The 24,329-nt window shown below is 35.4% G+C and overlaps 2 pseudogenes; both read left to right on the forward strand.

Annotated features, from left to right (window-relative positions):
• Positions 1 to 20,263, forward strand: part of LOC149144575 (uncharacterized) — a 128,605-nt pseudogene extending 108,342 nt beyond the window's left edge.
• A 1,427-nt stretch (positions 20,264 to 21,690) lies between these two features.
• On the forward strand, positions 21,691 to 23,466 carry LOC149144576 (uncharacterized; annotated as a pseudogene).
• The last annotated feature ends 863 nt before the right edge of the window (positions 23,467 to 24,329 follow it).

A 24,329-nucleotide genomic window follows, 5' to 3' on the forward strand; every position in this document is an offset into this window, starting at 1 on the left:
ATAATGTAATGAGGCTCGAATTCTCTTGCATCTACACTCATTTCTAAAATAGTTAAGGCAAGGGCGAGCCTGGGCAGCCATCAAGGAGAGTCGAACCCTATTCTTCCATTTCTACAGAAGGAAGCTACAGGAATCCTGCAAATGATACATGAAGCCCGGGAAATTTCTACAGGAAGCCTCAAAGGGTGAAAGAAAGCTGCCAAGTGTTGATTTGGTCTCCAATTATCCTTATCTCAGGCCATGTGGTAAAATTAAGTGCACCCTCTCATTCAACTATCCATAACTTGTATGTTGGTGCACCCTAAAGTCCACAGGAAATATCAGTTAAATTGTGGATTGCAAGAATTTTTCTGGCTATAGATTAGAGGGAATATATAAAATTGTCATCAACTAAATATTCCAACCCTCTACTTCCACCAAATTATATATTAGAGCTATTATAGGAAGAAACCCTCCTTCATCTAGTTGAAAATAGAGGAAAGAGATGGGAGGGGGATTCAATAGAAGGGATTCTACATACACTAAAAGAATTCATCTTCACCCTTCTGTATTAGTCATTTTTCAAAAACATCAGTGACTAGGATTCTTTGGAATACTGAAGGGATATGATGATAACATTACATATGAATTTTCCATGGCCCTAAATTCTCAGATAGGAGTTAGTGCCACCACTATGGTGAGGGGATTAGCTATTTCAATCAATCTGGAGCTAATTAGCAAGGTGACAAACCTTCCCATAGGGATCCAATGGAGAAGAGAAGACAATACCAACAGTGTGATTGCCAAAAACAACTTCATCACTGCTGATGAAAAACATATTGAAGACAAAAATGGAGTTAGGAGGGAAAGCCTATCCTATCCCTGGGATGAAGGGGCCTACCATATCCTAAAATATATCTCCTGTGAAGGAAGGCTGAGTGTAGTCTATGTCTACCATTTTAGATTACTCCATGAAGTAACGTTTCAAGAAGAATTGCCCCAAGCCCAAAGACTCGGTGTACCATATTTCCTCCTACAGTCCATTAGGGACATGAACCAAAAGGTGAGAGAGGGCAAGCATCAACACCTAGGCCACCATAGCCTCATCAAACTAATAGTGGTAGATTATTTGAATAAACTAAGTATCCCAATCCTTTGGTCCAAATCCATGGATATGGACAAATAGGCCTTCATTGACACTCAAACCCTCACACTAGGGGAGACCCCTACCTCTAGTGTTGGAGGAAGAGAAGGGAAAGAAGAAGAATAAGAGGCAAAGGAAGAAGAGGAAAGAGAAAAAGAGGTAGAGGCAGAGGAGGAAAGAGAGATAAAGGCAGAGAAAACAGAGGAAGACCCAAAGAAAGATGAAGAAGTAGAGAAACAACAAGATGAAGAAGAAGAGGAGGACCAATAGGAAGAACCAAGCCCTAAGAAAACTACTGCATCTAGAGAAGATGGAGTATCCCCAGCAAACAAGTTTGTCCCAAAGACCTAGTGAAAAATTGGTAGCTGCCACCTGTGGCTACCTTGAGCACACTTGTCAAACCCCAAAAAGAAAAGACAAAAGCAAACTCCCCTATACTTTAAAACTAGGAAAAGCACCAAGATTAAGAAAGGAAGGCCACAAACTCCCACAAAGGCCCCTATCACAATTGAAGAGTCCCCGAGTAAAAAAGAGGAGGTAGAGTCCACTGAAAGGAAAGTTAAGGAGGTAATCTCTCCAGAAATCATATCAAAGACTCCTATATCATATGTAAGGAGGCCCACCACTAGATCAACCTCCTTTAAACAACCCAAGACACCTACAACACTCTAACAAAAAGGAAAATGGAAGCTACATGAAAAATAGAGCATGCTACAGGAAAAACAAAGTGTGCTACAAGAAAAATAGAGTGCACTACAGGAAGAACAAAAGGTGCTACAAGAAAAGCATACTGAACAATTGGAGGGGGAAACTTCCCCAAAAACATTTGAGAAGTATTTCCCAGAGCTACAAGAGCCTAGTCCACAACCTAGCATGAGATCCTATTATAAATTCATAGAATGAGGGAGAATTATTCCACAAAAAATTGCAAACCCACTTTTCTTTGAACTTGAAGTAGAAAGAGGAAGAACCCACAGATGGATGCAGATTTCTAAATCCAAAAAAGGTGGAAGATGTGGGCCTCATGGAAGAGAAGTTCCTTGAATGGGAAAGGAATTAAGTGAGTTAAGGGAGAAAGAGTCCACAATGAGAGAAAAGTTGCAGGCAAAAAATAAATGGTTGAGGAAGAAATTGCAAGAGAAGGAAACCCAACTGGCACAATGGAAAGCCTCTCCATGGAAGCACTACAGTGTAGATATCCATCCAAGTCTTATGCACTCTTTCTCAAAGAGCAGTGGATGCAGTTCCAAATCAAGACATTAGCACAATATGGATCCATGCCATTTCAATACTACAAGCAATTCATTGAATTGTGTGACTAAAGTAGCATAGAAGACAAAGCCAAATTGGCTGAATTCTACATGCATATCCTCATGTTGATTGATATGAATGTTTGGGATTCCAATGCAAATTTGGGGGACCTTCAACTATTGTCCCTTGCATCTTGGATGAATCATGAGGAGGCAAGAGCTGAGGAGGTATAGAAAATAATGACAAAGGAAGAAAAAGAACCACTCTATATCAGGCAGAGAAGATAAGCCCAATGTCTATAATTAGTACTCACATCATCATCTCCAATGATGTTTATCTATCACCTAGATACCTTGACACCTAAGAGCAAACCATCTCACATTTTTAAGACACGCTACGAAGGTTAGGAACAAAAATCCAACAAGCATGCCATAGAAGATGGAACGCCTTACCCTACACTCTTAATATCAGGGAGTATCACTCTATTTAAAGGTTGAGGAATGCATTGGAAATGAAACCCATGTACAAAAGGCTCATGCAAATATTAAAAATCAATTGGATTGGACTCAAACTTGGTCCACCTTTACTGCTGGGTCTACAGGAAGGAAGGAATGAAGAAGAGGAAAGGAAGCAGTGGAAAAACATAGAGAAGGATGCATGCTTCTATCTTCAAGAAGGCAGACCATGTACAGAAGCTTGGGATGTCAGAGAGGCCACTAGGACCATGAAATACATGGATATAGATGACTGAGTTGCTTAGAAGATGAGCAACAATTTTATTAGGGGGTGATGATGAGGCTCATTAATAGGTATATCATAAGGGTCACAATGCCATCCTCCAACTTTAAAATCATCTCTTTCTCACATTTATTTATAAATTTTGTTATAGTATGCTTAGTGTGAAGAGTAAAAGATGTGTTTCTATGTCATGTGGCCTAATATGTCTTAAATGTAGGAATTGAAGCAATTTTGAAATAATTTGAGTGCATGAGCTCAGAGTAGACAGAAAGGTGATATTCTAGGAGGTTTTCGACCTCCTTAACTCCTCCAATCAGTGAAAGATCACCATTCTATCTCTCATCAGCTCAAGGTCATTAGCAGCCAAGTAAGCCGAGGTCATTGGCAGCCAAGCCAATGCAGCTCAAGGAAGATCTAGATCCACCTTTCTTGTGTTTGGGAGACAAACATCTCTATTTTCTAGGGAGATGTTGGTAGCTACCCTTTTGTATAAATAAACATGCTAAGGAACTCATTAGGATTCAAATTTTTGTTGTAGCTAAGAGGCTATTGAGCTCAAGCACTTGTGACTACTATTTTTAATGATGTATTTGACATTTCTGGAATCATAATGAGAAGTTTCATTTTGATCCATCACTTAGTTAGTCCAGAGGATTGAAGCTCTTGGGTTTGGGCCCAACCCTAGTAGCTTAGGTCCATCTGATGTATTTATACTTCTTTTATCTTCGAACGTTTGAGTAGTTGCTGCATTTTAGTAGAGTATAGTTCCTGAAAGAGTCTATGAGTGTGGCCTCTCTATCATCTCTCTCATGGGAGCATGATTAGAGGAATCCACCATCACAACCCAAAAATATTATGTGATTTCTTATTTATGATTTTTAGGAAAGTATACATTTGTTATCTTGCTTTACATATGATTTTTGTAGCTTAGAAGTTAATTCATTGCATAGATCAAGTTCTTAGCATCAGTTAGATATTTTCCAAATTAAAATCATCTTTTCCACCATTTATTGTAATAGTTTGCAAATGAAAAGAAGAAAAGGTTCCTATGATGTTGCAGGACTGTTGGATCTGCAGGCAAGGTATCTTTTGACCACCTCCATCTAGGACTTCTCCACTCTCTTTTGATGAATCCCAGCCAATGATCTTGATCTCTATTTTTAGGTCATCCTGAGTAGCCCTCTGAGCCCAAATTTAGCCTTACTGAAGTATTGTGTTTCACTAGGGGTGTTGGTCACCTTCCATACATTTCCCACAACCTTCATCCATCTTTCCATCACTTCATCCGATCATCCTTACCCTCTAAACCCTCTCGGAAAACTTCCTGTAGCATTTCAAGACTTCCACTAGCAATACAGGAATCATGTAACAATACAGGAATCCTATGGAAACTTCCTGTAGCATACTGTAGCAGCCTGTTTTGCCCCTGATTTGACATGTAATTCCAGTGTAGCTTAGTATAGGAGTAGGTTAACCCCCCATATTGGGCTCCATGATCAGAGGTACCACTTAGGCCATTCCCTCCCTTCCTTTCCCCTTACTGCAAGAGAAAATAACATTAGTTCCTTCATCACAGATTTGGAAATTAGGTAATTACTTAAATTGCAAGTGTGAAATAGATGAATGATGCACGAATTATTGAGATGTGAATTGGTAGAATAATATTTTGTTTTCAAGTGAATTTGATAGCTAGATGGTTGATTGAAATTAGTGTAGATTTTCTTTTTGCAATTAGCATAATTCTTGTGTTCTCTAATGGATTGGTTCAGTAGCATTTACAAGTTATATTTGAACAACATTTTTTTTTTTGCACTAGGACTAGCTTTTGAATCATGCTTTCAGTAGTTAATCTCCCCTAGTTCACTAGAAGAATGGTCTTGGATCCTTAATGATCAAATGACCTAGTTGAGGGTGGCATGAGTATAATTCCATATACTATGTATATAGCACTGTCACCTCGAAGTTTGTATGAACCTTGAGTTGATAAATAGAGTTGAGGAGCCTCTAGGAGTTGCAGTACTCTTGGTGCAATACCAAGGCTCACCACCTAGATCAAAACATATGTTTAAGAGCAACAATGTTATCATGCCAAGTGAGTAAGATAATCAGGGTGATGACAATGGAGAGTGATATGTACTTGTGTTATTTCATCATTTATACAATTTAGTCTCGATTCATATACTTATTGGTTTAGTCACATGTTTTTTCTTCTTATTTAGTTTAAAATCAATATAAATCATCATGTAATGATAACTCTATCAGGACTTTAACAATGAATAATGGAACAATTTTGAATTTTCTTTTCAATGGTAATTATAAATAAAAGTTGAATTAATAAATATTTTATGGATAAAAATTAAATGATAAATAATGAGATGGTGATTAAGAGGCATTTGTTTGACTTTCAAATAAACTTGGTGATGCATTTTTTTTCCTATTTAGACTATGTAAAATAAATATCTATTTTTATGTATTTATAAGTAAATTATTTAAAGTAGACATGTTTTTATAAGTTCAGTAGTAATAAGTGATAAAGCTACATAATAAGGTGTTGCATGTGATATATTATTAAAATATATCCTTCCCATAATGATCATTGAAGGTCACGATCCCAAGCCATATACATCATGTCATTGAAAGTCACGAGCCTAACCATATACATCACGTCGTCGGTTTGAAGGACATCAACTATACGATACGACAATGGCATGAAAGACATGCTTCTAAGTTTTCACATTGTTTGGTGTGTGGCTGATAAGACCCATGAAACCCTAATCTGATATCTTTTCTTTGTACCACCGCCTTCTAATTTCACTCTTATTTTATCATTTGAACCAACGACGTTTAACAAAGTATAAAATTTTCACAGCTCCATTTATGAAATACATAGAACCATGGTGGTTTGTAGCTGGGACCTCTGAGATCCAGGTAAGACACCTGGAGTGTTTATTGTATGACAAAAATTAGGTATTCTCCCTCTCTCTTGCCTCCCATGGTCATATCATATTGTACGGGTCTACCATTTTCTCCTGCTCCCTCTGCTAACGACTCTGCTACATGATTGACATATGAAATACATCAGCCTCATACATAAAATACATTTTTTTTATTAAATAAAAAATGTATTTATTAATATGGAAACATAACTTTCAATTAAAAAAAAATCACCGGCACGCCAAAAACACAGTCCTGCACCAATTCTGATGTGTTCTAAAACACCACCGCATCGAAATCGATATTCACAAATTTAAATTTTCATAGCAGTGCGTCACACTTATGCATCGGTGCACACATATAACATTTTTGTACCGATACATAGCATTCAAGTAATCGAACGCACCGAGATATAACTATATTTTTAAATATTATTTTTTTAGTGCGTTGGTAAATATAATCGCACCGGTGCGAGAGTAACATATCAAGCACACCCATTTTTGATGGTGATTAAGAGGAATTTTTTTGACTTTCAAATATACTTGGTGATGAATTTTTCTTTCATATATATATATATATATATATATATATATATATATATATTATTTAAAGTAGACATGTCTTTTTTTTTAAAGGAAACAAGTAGCATTTTATATGTCAAAGATGGAAATGGGCCAGGTCCCTTACATTCAAAATTTTCTTTGATTCAACAATTTGCATAGAAAAATCCTGGGAGTATCTAATACTACCCCTATTATTTATAACTATTATAATTACAACATTTATACTATAGTTTCTTCAAAAAACCCCACACAATTTGCCAACATGACAAAACATATAAATTATAAAGTGACTGACTACCCGCTGCTTTCCATCTTCTCCAATGGATTGTCCTCCTGGGATGCTTCAACATTTTGACCATAAATCAATATCAAATTAGACCTGCGACGCTTTTGTTCTGTCTCCCCTTCAGCTTGAGTATTGGAAGTGAGCATTTCTCCCATCCCGAAGACCTCTTTGAGCACTCCAACAATAGTTGTGCCCACTTTTACCTCCATATTATCCACCTTAAAATTCAAGTTAATCTTTCCAGTGTTCAGATGCTCCAATTTTTTCTGAAGCAACTCTAGATCGTTTGTCAATCATGACAAGATGAGTCAAAACCACCGTGATTTGATCCTGCACCTCCTAAATTACTTTCTATCCTGCCTTTTCTACCATGATCGCCATATTTTCATTGCCCGAATTTCCTTGCTCCTTTGCACTATCGCCACTTTTGTTAAGACTTGTAGAGGCCATTTTGCGACCTATCCTTCACTACACACGAATTATCCTGTGGTTTGTCTGCATCAACTAGTTCCTTGATATAATTCACTCTCTCTTGTCAATCGATGCACACATCCTATCATATTCAATATCATTCTTAGTCCACAGATCAAACACGACATGATCAACCATCCTCGCCACCACAATATTGCATTCGAATTGATATGCATCCTCTTGAAGCAGCTGGAGAAATGTAGTGAAGTTACCTTCCCCTTCCTTTGCATTTAATAATATTTAGAAGGTTTTCCACTTAGCCTTCAGGATGGTATGTAGATTCAAGATCCTACAAATCTAGTTAATACCACCCAACTACCAACTTTGCATCCCAAGAAATTCTTGCCCGTACCCGAGACATAAATTGAGCATGTTTGTTTTACTCTCTTTAATACTTGCATTATTCTAAATATCCCCCAATGACATTTTATTTATTCGTTCATATATGGGCGTGGCATATTTGATGATTGAATTGATTAATGATCAAGACTCATTCTAATGTAGCGCCAATATTGGCTTGAAAATATGCCTCACAGTTATTCTCACGTTTTACATAGTATAATTTGAAATCATCTAATTTTCTTAGAAGAATAATAATCTTTATAAACATAGGAGAAATTTTAGAGTCTATGAGGTGCCTATTCCTGAAGGAACTTGAACTCCTTTGGATGACAACCATTTATTCACCAACAATATTCAGATGCCTTATACCTTCAGAGATCGCAATCTTCAGACCTTGCCATAGCGGTAAGGCTTCAACTTGATTGTTCATTGCTTTCCCCGGTCCTCAGGTGAACCTTGTTTCTATTGTTCCATCAAGGTTATATAGCACCCCTTCTGCTCCTGCCTCCCCCAAAGTAGACATGTCTTTATCATTATGAACATGATGTAATATTAGCTAGGAGAAATGTGAAAACATAAATTTTAGTTAGTATCTCGTGATAAGTATGTGGAAAAAATAATATTTTTTGAGTTGCTCATTAAGAAATATTCAAATATATTATTTGTCAAAAGTTTAAATCTAATCTAATATCAATTTTGTATTTTTTAACTCATATTTATTTTTAAAAATAATTAAATTTAAACCAGCACAATAGAAAATAAAGAACCAAAATAGCACCAAAAATGTTATACCTTTATTACTAGAAAAAAGTCCACTTGTCTCTTTAAGGGAGAACTTCCAATAGAGCAAATCCCCAACTTCGACTAACTTCCCAAGCCTTATTTTACATTTCTGGATAATCATCTTTAGAGAGAGAAATTTCTAAATTAAATTGGTAAGAGTTGCTACAAATATTAAATTTAAATTGCATGAAATTTCATAACTTTAGTGATAAATTAAATTTTATAAAAATAGTTGGTTTTTTTTTTTAAAGCACTCTACAACCCAGTATGGGAGAGGTGTTTTCATGTAACATTACATTTAAAAATAGTAAAATAATAATTTAAATTAACAAATTAAAAATAGTAACAACAAAAGAAATTAATGATGGCCATAATTACAATTCTTCAATTTACACCTTAATCTTATATAACTTTATATAAAGATATAAAGTAACCAAAAGTAAAAAAAAATAGCTTTTATTATGAGGAAGAAATTTAATGAGTAAAAAAATATAATTTACTTTTTACTATAAGGAAGAAATGTAATTTTTTTCACATGACAAGAAATAATATTATTGATATTACATTATGTTTAATTCATTCTCTGTTCCATTTACATGTGATATTTAAAACAAAAAATATTCTAGTGTCAGCTGTAAGTAAAATATTTCAATGTCCTTATTAAATAACATAATTTTATAGATACTTTATATAGAGAAAAATAAAGTAATTTAAATTAAATTTTTTCTTATATTTTCACTTTAGTGATAAGGATTGAGAGAATTCTTATTCCATCAAAAAATAAGTAAAAAATATCTGAAGTGAAAGGGAAGGTTGCCCTCCCATATCTTACCGCATCTAATCTATCTAAAGCCATGCAAAATTGTCACAAAAAATGGTAGACCATCTAATGAAACGTGGCACCTAAATCAAATAATCAACATAATACAAAAGAGGGAAACTAACGCACTGCCCATCACTACTAGAGTGTGCAATGGTGGTGACTAATAATGAGAGTCATCTAACCTCCTTTATAGTAAAAGAAGAAATTTGTCGTTGTTCACCACGAACCTGAAATTCTGATGGACGGACTGCATGAGGCTCGACATATATCCGAGTGTAGGCAAGCTGAGTCTCGGCTGCAACCCCATGGGAGACATTAGGGAACTGGGGAAAATTCTCCCCTCCTAGATAGGCAAGTGATAAATTATATGTCCTCCTTAGTGGGCCTATACCACACCCTAGGACCGACATGGGAAGCCTACTGTTGGGCACTCCATCGGTGGATCAGATGCGCCAATAAGACTGCGTGTGCCTTTAGGGATGTAGCCTCCTCATAGTACTTGACGAGGCCTACATTCATTAAGAGCACTCGGGTCACTGTAGTAATAAGGTGAGGATATAAATCCCTCTCCCTCTCTCTCGCCTCCCATGGTCAGACCATATTGTATGGGTCCGCCTGTTGCTCCTACCCCTGCTACTGCTCCCTCTGTTGACGTCTTTGCTACATGATTGACATATAGAATACATCAACCTCATACATAAAATACATTTATTTATTTATTAAATGAAATATGTATTTATTAATATGGAAACATAACTTTCAATTTAACAAAAAAAACGTTGGTGCACTCAAAATGTAGTCATGCACTGGCTCTGATGCACTTTCAACTATAACTGCACCGATATCAATGCGCACATAAGTATGACACATTGTTCTTGGTTCAAAAATTTTAATTTCCACATTGGTGCATCACACTTGTGCTCCGATGCGTACATATAACCTTTTCGCACTGGTACATAATGTTCAGGTTATCGAACGCACCGAGCTATAGCTATATTTTTAAATATTATTTTGTAATGCATTTGGTAAATATAAATGCATTGGGAGTGACGCACCAATGAAAAAATTATCTCTTTCTGGTTGCATTTTCATTTACAAAATGCACTGCAACAACCATGGTGCATTATGTTCATGCACCAAAATGTTGTGCACCCTGTAAATTTACATGGCACAATGCTATCATTGCAAGGAAAACATATCGAGCGCACCACGCAAGGAATTTTTGTTTTTTTTTTTTCCAAAAAGTTTAAAATCTAACCTAGATTTCACTTCTAATTAGTTAAAAAGTCAAACTATATAGAAGCATAGACATTACTTGAACATTTGGTCATCGGGGAGGCATTGTGGACACGTAATGGAGAAAAACAATTTTTAACACAATTTGAAAAAATTGGAAAGTCAAACAGTGAGCACAGTATGGAAGGATGGTGGGCAAGAGAAGCATTGATGTTAGGGTGCTTGCATGAGGCAAGAATGGCACCGGTGCTTCAGATCTCTCCAACAATGTAGATGGTAAAAATGAAATTTATTGCTGAGAGTATTTATTTTATTTTTTATTTAACCCTCCTCTGGAATGTTTCACTAACCGCACCAGTGCTGAATATATCCAAGAGCACCATGTTTTTTTTAATTAAAAAATCTATCATGGTTCTTTTCTTGAGACATCTTGGGGTGTTCTAATATAGGTACCACAACGTTTCTTTGTTTGACTATTGTACCGCTCTATTTTAGAAGAAGTCTCAGGGCATTTTAGTACATTTTCTGCATCGATGTGTTATTGGAAAATAACACTGCATTGTTTTGAAATTTAAAACTATAACGATGCTCCTTAGTGGTATGCACCAGGTTGTTTTACTACATGAAGGGCACCAGTGCTATCAACTATTCAAGCATCGATGCATTGTGTTATTTAGCGTACCATGTTTTTTTTATTTATAAAAATAAATTCCACGGTGCACCATATGGATAGTAAAGCACCGATGTGTTTGTATATTTTAGATACACTATCCAAAAATCATCCGCTAAAACATCTACCCACCTACCTCCACTAGTGAACTCCACTGCAAAAGGATTTTTGGGCTATTTTTATAGGGGCTTCCGCAAAAACCTCCGCTAGAAGGTCTTTTCCTTGTAGTGAGCATATTCTCCATGTGTCATGCACTATGGCCAAGAATAACAACCGTAAGACTAGTGAAAGAACTGGTAGGGAGAATGGAGGATTGGATAAACATCTAGGACTGATATTCCTTGAGGATTGAGAATCCAAGACAGGAGTAGTCCCAAGGACCTATTCCCTTTGAGGATATGGTAGGGTATCTAAGATAAGAGTAGTCCTAAGGATGAGAGATATTTTTTGAGGATTCGGAATCCAAGATAAGAATAGTCCTATAAGGACATATCTGGTGAACATCAAGATGGGGTATGTGCCTTAAGAGACAATGGTGGTTTCCAAATGTATGCCTCCCAGCGTTGTGCTCTAATCTAGTTGAGAGTTAGAGATTGTTAGTACGACCTTGCCATTTTGGAATTGACATTGTTGGTTCTGATGATGAGGCTTATCAATTTGAACTCTTCTTATGAGAATATTTCAATTTGAGAGTATCCTTGTATTCAAGTGTGTAATTATGAATGCCTCCATAGTTAAGAGGGAGTGTTGAAAAAGTAACTAGGTTCGGTCTTCATAATTATCTTCATGCTTGTATCAATATGTATTTCATGTAAAAGAAAAAGAATAAAAATAGTTTATTATTATTGTTATTATTAAGTCAATATGATAGGGGGAAGGTGAATATGTGGTTGGTTATTTACCATTGAAAAATTGAAAATTAAAGCTAACATACGACTAAGTGGGGAAGGGAACAATGAAGATAATCGAAGTTTGATATCTTATAAAAGAATAGTTAAGTATATTTTGGATAGTGTATTATGGTTTATTATATTCCACTAATTATTTAGTGTCTATTTATGTTTTACAAACATTTTGGAGGCCAAATATTTAATAGTTTTCTAACTTAATGAATTTTCTAACTTTAATGCTTCTTTTTAGCTCTAGATATTAGTAGAGTAGAGGAAGAGATAATACAAGAGAACCATTAAGCTTTAAGTAGCTCCATGTATGTGAAACTTGCAACCTTACAACAAAGTCACGATTACAAATTTAAGTGTCAATTTTTAAGATGTTATTGGTTCTTCCTTCTACTATCATGTATAAAATAATGTTTGAAACATAAAAGAAGAGACATTATTGACCCCTCCCTATCATAACTACTTTGCATGTTGGGGTGTGTGATATTGAATCAAAACTAACTTTGGATCCAACATATGCCAACATGCAAAGAATTTAAAACTTTATAGTAGGGTTTTTATTACTCACTAGTCAATAACCTAATATGCCTAGTGACAGACACATTTTTCTTGCCATCTAGACAAATTATTTTTTCAATTGAAAAAAAGATAATTAGGTTTAAGTATATTATATTGAAATAATACCTGATAGCAGCTTTGAAGTGGATTCCTTAGAAATTTTTCTCTAAATCAACTTAGATGTAAAGAACTCATCATAATTTCAACTCATAGAAATCCTCAAATCTACCGGAGGCCTGATCAACCAGCAAAAAATTTGTATCTATGGATGAAACGCTTCTAATCAGGTCATTCACAACATTGCAAATATCTTTGGAGTTTCCTGCAATCTAGACTGGACACATTTCTCTTACCTGGGCATGCCTGTGAGCCTAGGACCTTTGAAAGCAGAAACCTGGGACAACATCATTGACAAGATGAAGAGGAAATTTCAACAATGGGGTTCAATGTGGCTCAACCCAGCAGGCCGGCTCATCCTTTTGAAATCAGGTATTTCCTCTCTTCCCCTTTATCGCTTTTCTCTCTTCCAAGCTCCTGCCTCTTTCCTTCACAAAATGGACGTTTTTCTACAACATTTTCTCTGGCAAGGGGGGAAAACGACAAGAAGAAATTCAACCTTGTCAGCTGGAAACAAGTCATTCAGACTCAAGAAAGAGGGGGTCTCGGTGTTAGGTCTCCCACTTTCACTAATCTTTCCTTTGGAGGAAAGATAATTTGGAGACTCATCACTGGCCCTCCGGCGTGGTGGAAACAGGTCCTGGAAAGAAAATATCTGAACTTCCCCAGGCAGCAACTCCTTGACGCTGCTATACCCAATAGGGATTCCCTAAAAATTTGGCGACTGTGCAAAAAAGCTATTCCAATGATGACTCAGAATATTTCCAAAATTCCTAGGGGAGGATCTAGCATAAACATTGGGGCTAATAAAATCTTGGGACAGCAGCCAATAAACAAGTACAACAAAGTTATTCCTATCTTGACTTTCCTCAACAACAGAGGGATATTCTATCTGGACCAAATCTCTAGATGGGACCCTTTGTCTCACCTTTGGCTTGGATGGGCGTTCCCTGCTAGCCCAAGTGAAATCAACGACAGCTTATCTGCTCTTCTGTCTTTGCTTCATGGCAAAGCTCCTATCAAGAAAAACGAGAAGGATGGCTTCCAGTGGGACCCCACAGGAACAGATTATTCTATTCAGGCAGGCCACCGGTATATCAACAACAACACCCATCACATTCCGATATGGAATCAATGGAGAATTGTATGGAAATCTGAGGCTTTGCCCAAAAACAAATTCTTTACTTTGACCCTTCTCAAAGGGAAGATATTAACAGTAGAGGAAACCATCTCGCTGCCCCAACTGCTGTGGCGCTGAGGAAACCATGCATCATCTATTTGTTGACTGCACCTATGCTATGGACTGTTGGAAACACTTAGAACTTGTTGATAAGCTTCCATGGACTTCACAACATTCAATAGTGGAAATGATCCTCGCCTGGAAAAAGAACTGCCCCTGGAGAAATAAGGGAAGCAATCTAGTGAGTTTGGAACACCCTTCCCTACACTATGTTATGGAGTATCTGGCTAGCAAGAAACCGACGAATTTTCAAGGACAAAAGCACAGCATCAAAAACTGTCAGCAACAAGGCAAAGAACCTTGCGCTCGAAACCATTTCCGTCAAAACTCACAGCAGCATCGATGTAACTAAATACAGTGTTGAGGAAAGAAATTTCATCAGCTACATTCTGGACAAAAACAATGGCATTCAGAAAGGTAAGACAGAGAAAGTCCAGCACAATCAGGAAATCCACCCATGGAAAATCAGGCTAAAGGAGGAGTTTGCCAACTGGTTGTAGAACTGCAACAGCTATTACCTGTGTTTTGACGGAGCATCTAAGTCAAATCCAGGAATAGCTGGAGCGGGAGGCCTGATCCTTAATGCTAATGGGGAACACATTCTCTATTACGAATGGGGTCTTGGGAACTTATCCAACAATCGGGCAGAGGCATTAGCTCTTTATTAGGGATTAACTCAGCTTAGCAGGCTTGGGATAAGAACTGCAAAAGTTTTTGGAGATTCCTCGGTGGTCATAAGCCTCATGATTCATCAAAAAAAGTCACCCAACAACCTCCTACAACAGATCATCCAGAGATGCCAGCTCCTGAATCAAACTCTGGGCAACCTGCAATACCATCATATTCTCCGAAATCTCAACAAGCAAGCTGACCGGCGTGCAAACAGGGCCTGCGAAAGATCTTTGGGCAGCCTATGCTGCAACGATGTGGTAAGCCAACAATCTCTGCCATGAATCGATTCTCTAATCTCTGCTTCAATCCTTCCTGGTCAGATGCCAAGAAGTGGCCTCACCCCTTCCGGACATTCAGTTGCTTCCTTTTATCCATCAGAATTAGGTGCAGAATCGATCTTTCTAACGCTCTGTCCCTAATTTGCTCTACCTTCACCTGTTCTTGTTACACCTCAGCCTTCACAATTTTCTGGAAAAGATTTCATGCCTTCTTCCGATCCCATATGGATCCTGCCTGTTCTCCCAAGGCCGATTTTCGACTACCCTGCCCCACTCACCAATATCCCTCAGCGCCTTACTCAGCCCATTTAACTCATATGATGGCATCTTTACCGGACTCTGGCGACGGAGTGATGCTATTGGAACACCTCTCTGTTAATTATAATACGATGTCAACCATAGTTTCATATCTTGGCCAGCATGGGACCTATCTTTTTCAGCTCGAGATAAGAGGCAGCCAGGAGGAGGTGCTCAAAGCAGCCCAGAATCTTTTGAAGAATTTCTTCAACAACGAAAACCTGAATACCTCAAGTAGAAAAGTGGAAAGATTATTCAGCTCAACATCATATTCATATTAGCATATTTCAGAAATGAACTGTCGTTGTCAATTTCTGCTATTTCAATTTGTAAGAGTTTATTCTTGTCGAGAATCATTTAAAACAAGAACAAGCAGGATCAAGGAGAGCTTTCTGCTATGTAACTCCGCAGATCTTGAACTTCTTCGGCATCTATTGTACTTAAGGAGTCCTTACTCCCACTTTTTTTTCAGAGATTAATACAGCAACCGAACTTGTCAAAAAAAAAGAAATCCTCAAATCTACCAAAAACCACAATTCTTGCTTGAGAAATGATATGTATAGTCTTTTGTGGAAGTGTATTTTGGGAGACTCCATAAGTATCATGTCTTTTTGAAGAGTATCACTACAGGGGGTACTTTTACTTGGGAATACCTTACATCTCGAGACATTAGTTTTTCATTAGATTTGGATAGCCTACAAATCGTTGGATATGGACTCTTTCTTTCTAAGCACACATTGCATTTATGGGTTAACTTATTCTTCTCAAAGATCATTGGAATTTGCATGAGATATGTGCATTAAGTGATCACTCTACCAACAAGCCATATGCTTCCTTCAAGCATTAATTTGTCTTAAATAACCACAAAATTAAGGATCCCCACTCATATATCATATTATTTTAAGCATGCAAAAGTATACCACATGGTCATTTATATGTGATTGAATGAAACAATATAATCTAAAGTTGTATGATTCCTATCATTTTTAACTAATCTCCAATGAACGAGATAGAAAATGAACCTTTAATAAATTAGATAGAAAAAAGGAAAGAAAAAACAAAATGAAGAATTAAAAAAATGATAATCATATTGAAAAAAGAAAAGTACCCATTATTATTTTTATTTAATTTAATTTGCAACTTCTTAAATTAGTTAAAAGATATCATATAATATAGTTTGAATTTATATGATTTATATTATTTTTAACTTATATCTAATAATGCCTTCTTTGGGCAGGTTCATCCTACAAAGACATGTGGCAATCCTGGTAGAATTTTGCAAATCCCAACAAATTAAGAAATCTCCCCCTTATCATAAATTGGGGAATCTGGCTCATGAGGAATTGTGTGATTTTCCAAGATAAATAAACATGTCTAGATAGGGTTGTCGCTCAGGTAATGGCTATAGATGAACTAATTCATGTGGATGAAACTGATCCCGATCATAGGGTGAGTTTTATTGTTTAAGAACAGGTAAATAGATCACACCCATGGGTGTATTTTGATGGCTCCTCCCAAGCTGGAGGGATCTATGGGGGCAGTGAAATCTTATTCATGAAATAAAATCACTCTTTCAAACTCAAAAGAAGATTGTGTTGGAAATACAAAGAGGGGGTGGATCATTATTTCCCTTTCTTTTTACAATTAGCTAGATTAATTCATTTATTCAAAGCATTAATCAAACATAAAACATCATCATCACGTCACATAGAAAGTACACAATATATTTTCCGTTGAACAAGTGCTTTGGTTATGTATGATGTACATACAAAGTTTACTAGTTGAACTCGAACACTATTACAAAATGAAAGATTAGTGACTACGCGACTAAAACAATTAGTCACCACAATTATTTCAAGTGAATTACTACTAAATTTGACCAATTTTAAGTGACCCAACTAGAAACGACTAACTTAAACGACTAATTTAGTCTAGGGATAAAATATATAACTAGATATTAAGTGACTCAACTAAAAACGACTAACTTAAATGACTAATTTAGTCTAGGACTAAAATATATGATTAGATAATAAGTGACAAAATTAAAAATGATTAATATGAATTAACAATGACTAACGCTTTACTTGTAAGGACACGATATCATATTTTTACTTGTTCATGTTGGATTTGACATATCTAGGTAACATATATATGGCATAGTAAACACTCTTAAGCTTCACTTGAGTACATGAATGCATGAAGCACCTTGATATTTAAGCTCTTTAATTATAATTGAAAAGGTTTTACAAATTTGCATCATGGTCAAATTTTGTTATTGATACATTTATTTCTTACATTTTTTGAACACATTTGACATTTCAACCACACCCTTACGCAAATCAATGCATGAGAACGTAAAATGACTTGGTTCATAAGCCTAATAATTCACTATTTTAAGATTCTCTTAACGGTTTACTTGCTTGCCTTTTTGTAGATGTATGATCACTTTCTAATTTGAAATGCCACATCCTATCACACATAACGAGATAGTGATCGATGCCCAATAGTGCCACTATTTGTGTACCTTGCACACAAATTAGACAATCCACACAATTCTTAAATATTTGATGTTGACATATGGAATTTCTTATTGTTTAGGGGTGTTTTAAAACTTACATTGATCTCTAGTCTTAATGGAAATTTGATCTAAATACACAGTTGTTAATGTTTTCACACACTAATTGTATTGCTCATGGTTCATTAGTTGTAATTACACACTTTGAAATGTTACAAATACATCGTTTGGGTCACAATTCTATGGTTACAAACTACCCAAATATAAATGGTGATAAATTGATGATAAATGGATGACATTTGAATGTTACAAATTTGTAAGTGGTCCACATTCAACTTTGTTGTCTTCATTTTTCTTAGTAACAATGACAAGTTTGATCCTTTATTTATCATTGCAAACACATAAACTCTGTCATTCCAAACATAGTTAATACTATTGGTGTATGATCTCTTAATTGTGGAATGGTATCTTGATGATGGTAACTCCAATGCTCATGAATACAATGAATGAATGATCTAATGCCTTACTTGTATGGACACAATTTATGATTCATTTTCTATTTTTACTATGTGATTGTATGTATGCTTCACTAACATCTCATGTTATATGGTTAATTGAACAAGTTTTATCTTTCATTTTTCAAGTATAATTTCATTGCATGAATAAGCATAGATGTCTAATTAAAATCATTCATTTTTTTTCATAATTCATGGTTTGTTTGACTATTCGCACACGTATCCCTTGCCTTTTACTTTGAGAGCGAGTAGTGGCAAATCACTAGTCTTCGTTAACAGACTTCCCTTCATTACTCAATGACCTCGCTTAGCTCAATCTTTAAGGATTCCCCTCTTGACAACGATATATTTCAATGTAGTCTAAAGAGTGAGAGAAGGTCACCAAGGTGACATTGGGTGGCTTGCTTCACAGTTTCCTTTTAGGCATTCTAAGTGGGGTTAAGACTTTTTTTTCCAATGAAAGTGTTTGAGTGATGACAAAATTTAGAAAATTCTCATAAGAAACTTAGTTTCCCTTATTGCCATCACCTAAATTACCTCCAATAAAATCATGTGCTTTTAATAACATCTAATTTTGATAAATATTTAATTCAATAAAATTAAAAAATAAGATTATTATTATTATTGTTAATTTTTGTATATGGTAGAATCGACAACTATAGCGAGCTTGTACTTACGTGACAACGAATCATTCTATCTACTACCAAATTCACCTCAAGTGTACCCAAATTGTTTCATAAGTGGCACACTAAACTAATTGTAGTTTAAGCCAATAACATCATAAGAAATACCTTAACAACCCATTTTATCATCAACTGATCTACACCATGGAGAAAATTAAAACTAATTTTTAATATTAAAAATTATAACCATTCTATTTTATTTGAATGGTTATAATAAAACCATAGGATCTTAGGATCTTAGTATATCGATGCTTTGCTAAAACCATAGGATCTTAGTATATCGACTTGCAGGTAGTTGGATGTACTCTTGGTGTTATAGTGGCAGCAATGAGAACTGATCCTGGGTCTCCCATAAATTAGCACTGACAGTAACTGATTCACCATGTGATTAAAAAAAGAAATATTATAAACATATATTTCACTGAGTCCCCTTCTTGTTATAAATAAATACTAAAAGAGCTTGGAGAAAAAAATAAAGAAAATGAAAAAGAGAAATTTGCGGCGAAAAAGAGCATTGAAAACCGTAATTAAATCCCGGAGGAAAAATCCACTGTAGAAAATAGTACTGGATTAAAAATCTGCCGCAGGAAAGAGCAATGGAAACGCTAATAAGAGCTCGAAGAAAAAATCTGCCGGAGAAAAGAGCATTCGAAAAGACCTCGGAGAAAAATTCTGCTGCAGAAAAGAGCCCTAAAAGCTCTAACAAGACCTTGCATGAATTAAAAGAGGAGCTGAAGCCGCGCCCTGAGCTGAAATATCTTTGCAAGAATATGGACGCTGAGGGCCTCAAGGAATTCTTGGTCAATTCCCTTAGTGAGCTCACGGCGATCCGTAGAAGCCCCCTCGGCGCTGAGGACCCGACCAAGCTGGTTCTGCGGACCTGAAGGGCTTTTATCCGGATGGTAAACAGACTACGAACATTGATGCGCGGAGACATGCCTGTGTTTGGCTCTTGGAGTCCCTTCTTCTTCTTTTTTGTCGCCAGACGAGGTCTCGGCGGAGGTGAAAAAAGACGCTCAGAAAATTGCTGCTAAAGGGAAATTTAGGTTCGCTAGAATGATAAGCTCTGGATCCCCGATCACTAATGTCAGGATGGCCTATAAAATGACTATCGTCCTTAATTTAGCATTCTGTTCGGAATCAAAGAAGCTATAGAGCATTACGGGGCTTGCGATCTTTTATTAGTGTAGCGTTTGTCGAGTATTTGGGCGACATGGAATTAGCTTCCATTTCCAATATTTGTCGTTAGTCTGGATTTGGAAGTTTTTTAGGTGGGTTTTCCAGTCAAATTTCTCTAAAATCCAGCAGCAATTTATTGAAATCACAAGCTTGATGGGTAATCCCTGTACAATCAAAAAGTCCTAGAGTTTTTCAAGGTGCTGAATGCAAATATGCAATTAAAAAACCAGTTTAAATAACACAAATCAAATCAAGATTTAACCTCAAATTTTTCTATCGGATTCCGACCCTTAAAAGTCCAAAAAATCACACGAAAAATAATTATATTTGTAAGTATTCACTGTACTCTTCTTTTTATTACTTTCTTTAGTAAAACTTTTCATAGTTCATAATTTCACTTTTTTCTCTTTCCTTTCCTATTTCATAATTTCACTGACGTTCCATGCTTCATATCTTGTTATTTGAGATGCTTCATATCTTGTTATTTGAGACAAGTTATGTGGGGAACCTACAGAGTACAGATGTTTTAGTTTTTTTTAACCAAAAAAACTAAAAAAATTGGTCCTCAACAAACTTGATGATGAGATTATTAACGTTTGCAATATTTATCTTGTAAATCTCACTGTAAATTGCATTATTGAAAAAAAAATAAAGATATCCCTCTCATATAGAAATATTAAAGGTTTGGTTAGTTCATTATAAAAATGTTATATTCCGTGGAATTTCTCACATGCTTTACAAAGAAAGGCCAACTATGGTTAATGATATATTTGTGTTGTTTAGGTTCATTTTGAAAATTTAAAAGTTATAAAAATGTTATATTCCGTGGAATTTCTCACATGCTTTACAAAGAAAGGCCAACTATGGTTAATGATATTTGTGTTCTTTTGGTTCATTTTCAAAATTTAAAAGTTAGTGTTGATTTTTAGATTTATTTAAAATCATGAAATGTGTGGATTAATGGATTAATATGGTTTATGATATTTTAGGAAATATTTTATTTTAATATAGAATTTTTTTATAATTGTTTTTATTTTAATGATATTAATTTATTTATTTTTATATTTCTTTAAATTATAAAGAAAAATAGATTAAATTTGTTTTTTAATATTATTTTAATTATTTTTATATTATTTAAAAATTATTGTTGATTTTTTGAATTATTTAAAATTATGAAATATGTGGATAAATATTATTCCTAATATTTTAGGAATTGTTCAATATTTTATTTTATTATATAACTTTTGATAATAGTTCTTATTTTAACAATATTAATTTTCATTTTTATATTAAATTAAATTAAAAAGAAAAATAGATTAAATTTGTTCATATTTTTATAGTATTTTAATTATTTTCTTTAAATTCAGTTTTTTCTAAATTTAAATAAATAATATCCTTAATATTATTATTAAATATATATACTATCAATATCTTTCTTGTGTCTCATGTATCCTCATGTCAAAATATGCTCTCGACGTTTGATCTCTCAAGGTATGCTCTACTTACCTCTTCAAGCAATGGCCAAGGATCCACGAGTAGGTTTTTTATTGGCTTGTTTGTTGAACAATAATTTCGATGTGAATGTGTCAATAATGGGTGCATTTATAGGTGACTGTTTGTGATTTTCTTAGATTAGTTGTCCAAATGCGTAGAAATACTTTTTCAAACTATGCATCTAATTCCTAAGATCAAATGAATGTTAATGTACTCCTTGTCAAGCATGAGGTTGAGTTTACTTGCAACAATTTTTGTACTTGTTCAATTGCGTACAAGTTAATGTGTATTTTTATGTATAAATATTGTTTGGCTGATGATTTCATCCTTTAGATGGATGATTATTATGTTTAGTATGCCTTCAATAGAAAGCTCTGTTTACTGGTTGACTAATGATTTCATTCTTGAGACATAAATGTTTATTATGCTTAATATGCCTTCAACAAAAAGGTTTGTTTATTGGTTGGCTAATGATTCCATTCTTGAGACATAGATGATTATTATGCTCAATATGCCTTCGACAGAAAGGTCTCTTGAACTCGTTGACTCTTGTGCTCTAAATTATTTTGAAATTGCTTACAAAGTTGTGGTTTATACAAGTTGTTTTCAAGATTTTATGGGCTTCTAATTGGTTGATTGTGGTCCTACATGACCTGTTTGGTCTTGTTTCTTGCAGATGTTGTGGAAAAATTGTGTAGTCAAAGGTAAATGGGTTCTTTACGATTTGTCTTTGCGTTTGGACTTGTAGGAAAAATTCCACCTATGCTTGTGTTGAAGGCATATCTTGAGCATCAAAGGAAAGCATCAGAAGAAATAGGAAGAAAAGGAAGAGATCATTTTGGGTCATTGGTATGTTTATTCTTATTGGTGTGGTTCATGCTCCCTTATGAGTATAAACTATCAAAATATTAACTGGTCATTAGACATATTCTCTAAACACTTCCATGTCTTATTACAGAATTCAGTAGCCTCAAAAGAAATTCATTCATTGAACAATGTAATAAAGTTCATTGGAGTGCACAAATGTGAATCACAGATGCCTACCAAAGATCTTGAAAAATGTGTGGCTCAATTACAGAAAGACATGGAAGATAGGAAAACATTTGCAGAAACCATTAGGAATTAGAATAAATGGGACCATCTTAACAGTGATAATGGTGGTGTTGGTGTTGGTCATGTTGGTACTATTGTTGGTTCACTGTTGCCTAAACCCTCCCCTCCGAGTGCCTTTTCTCTTCCCAATTCTTCTTCCCTCCTCCCTAAAACTACCCCTCCTAGTACCTTTTCCCTTTCCAATTCTTATTCGTTTCTCCCTACTAAACCTTCTTGTCCCAATTCCTTTGCCCCTTTCCCTCCTCCCTAAAACTACCCCTCCTAGTACCTTTTCCCTTTCTAATTCTTATTTGTTTCTCCCTACTAAACCTTCCTGTCCCAGTTCCTTTGCCCCTTCCAATTTTTTTGACTTACAACATCCTGCTCCAATGGCCAGTATCCCATCTTACAATTTACCTGGTTAGGGTGTATATGACAGGGGAAGCCAAGACATATCCAGTATCTTGTCTTACAATTTACCTGGTCAGGATGTATATGGCAAGGGAAGCCAAGACATATATCGATTGACCTATGATGTTGAAAGCAACCCATCATCTTTTTCTAAATCTCATTTATATCCATCAGAAAGTCTACAATTGTCATTGTATGGGGTTGGCTCCTATCATGGATCAACCAGTTATGGAAGTTATAATATTGGTAGTGGTGTGCCTCCATTAACTTTTTACCAATCTTCATATTTACAATAGGTCTGCTTTATTTGGTATTTTGGAAGCCATGTCTTGAGCTACTGATGCATATTGAACTTCCTACGAAATGAACTTTGAAGTAATCACTTTTTAATTATAGGTCTAGGAAGCATAACGTTTTCAACAAATCCAAATGTAATTTTTTTATTTTGGTCATGGGATCGTCCAAATAGTTTTTCAAAATTGTTTGCAAGTTACTCTTCTTAGCTTTATTTGGATGCAACGATTTTCCCTTGAAAAATTACCTGCCTGATTTGTCCTAGTGGACTATGTAATTGCTAAATATGCTTTGAATTTCTTTTAAAATATTTCACTAAATTGTCATAACATGTCGGATGCTACGGTTAAATATTGACATTTTGATTATGGAATGCAATGAACATGGGGCTCATATGAAACAAACAAACGCTTCACATTGGATTGATTGCAACACATGCATGTGAGATCAATAAGTGTCTCCCATTTACAAAATTCTACCACCCATCATTCAACCATCTTCCCACGTCTACCCGGATCTTCTATATTGTTGTCATTTCTTTTGTCACATCATCATAAAGACATGTCATCTACCAAGGTCATTTATTATGCCAAGAATACAAAGGTAAAAACTGTCACTATTGTTATCAAGGTCATCATTGTCATACAACCATGGGGGTTAGTGCTACACAAGAGATCCGTCATGCATCAAATATTATCCTCATCAATAGAATCCACACTTTTATCACTGTTATAGTTACACATAAGTCAATGTCATGCAATCAGTGTCAATCTCACAACATCACCATTGTGATCGAGGTCATCACTGTCATACAAACATGAGGGCTTCTGCTACACAAGAGATCTTCCAACACAACTATGTCATA

Source organism: Pinus tabuliformis, chromosome X, assembly GCF_031772625.1.
Source record: "Pinus tabuliformis cultivar Carrire ecotype Pingquan chromosome X, CPIR1, whole genome shotgun sequence".
Taxonomy (NCBI): Eukaryota; Viridiplantae; Streptophyta; class Pinopsida; order Pinales; family Pinaceae; genus Pinus; species Pinus tabuliformis.